Source organism: Salmo salar, chromosome ssa17, assembly GCF_905237065.1.
Source record: "Salmo salar chromosome ssa17, Ssal_v3.1, whole genome shotgun sequence".
NCBI lineage: Eukaryota > Metazoa > Chordata > Actinopteri > Salmoniformes > Salmonidae > Salmo > Salmo salar.
This window is the reverse complement of record NC_059458.1, coordinates 80912136-80913403: the sequence shown is the minus strand read 5'-3', so window position 1 is coordinate 80913403 and position 1268 is coordinate 80912136.

Genomic DNA, 1268 nt, shown 5'->3' with positions numbered 1-1268 from the left:
CTGCTGTCTGTCTGTCTGTCTGTCTGTCTGTCTGTCTGTCTGTCTGTCTGTCTGTCTGTCTGTCTGTCTGTCTGTCTGTCTGTCTGTCTGTCTGTCTGTCTGTCTGTCTGTCTGTCTGTCTGTCTGTCTGTCTGTCTGTCTGTCTGTGAGTTAGTTTTCTGCCCCTCTCTCTCTCTCTCTCTCTCTCTCTCTCTCTCTCTCTCTCTCTCTCTCTCTCTCTCTCTCTCTCTCTCTCTCTCAACAAAACACAAACTCACTGTAATGAACCTGCCTGTGGCCATTCGTCCATGTGACATGCTGAAGACAGAGAGCAGAGAAAGTGAGACATCCTTGTCTCAGGGCCTTTCCTAGGTGTTTGACATGGTTAAAAAGAGAGGTGGGTAGGCTGAATCTGGGTTGTGTTCATTAGGGCACACCGTAGCAAACATTTTAAAAACGTTCTGCAACAGAGGTGGATGGGCTGAATCTGGGTTGTTCATTAGGCCACAAAGTAGCCAAATGTTTCTGTTACAAACTACCAGATACTGGGGTAGCTGTATGAATCCACTGTCAAATGTGACACATTGTCTTTCTTTTCTTCTTCTTGTTTTTTTCTCTCTCTCCATCGTTACCCAGATTCAGAGTTTGGAGGCAAAAGCTATTTTTTTATTATCTTGAGCTCTTAAAATACCAGAATTGTATAAAAAAAATATAGATGAGTATTTATACCAAAAGTATATTTTGTAAAGTAAAGGGTCCCTGAGGAGGAGGTCTGATGGAGGCCTGGCGCATGCTCTGCAGATTGTAGGTAGTAGGCCTAGTTAGCCAGGTTTAGCTAGCCTAGCGTCCCGTTGGTTAGCCAGGTTCCGCTAGCCTAGCGTCCCGTTGGTTAGCCAGGTTTAGCTAGCCTAGCATCCCGTTGGCTAGCCAGGTTTAGCTAGCCTAGCGTCCTGTTGGCTAGCCAGGTTTAGCTAGCCTAGCGTCCCGTTGGCTAGCCAGGTTTAGCTAGCCTAGTGTCCTGTTGGTTAGCCAGGTTTAGCTAGCCTAGCGTCCCGTTGGCTAGAGGCTGTGTGTACATTACATTCATAGGGCCAGTGAATAGAATGCATATTTTGTTTTTATATCAGAGTGTTAAATCCGTGTAATATGTAATAAACAACTTTACCAAATGAGCGTAATCTGTGAGTGGTGTTTGTTATTCCTAAAAGGAGATTGATGGTGGGACGATTTAGAGGTAATAAACGTTGTGTGGAACAGAACAGAAAGAAAACACTTTGTGAACTTTTTCG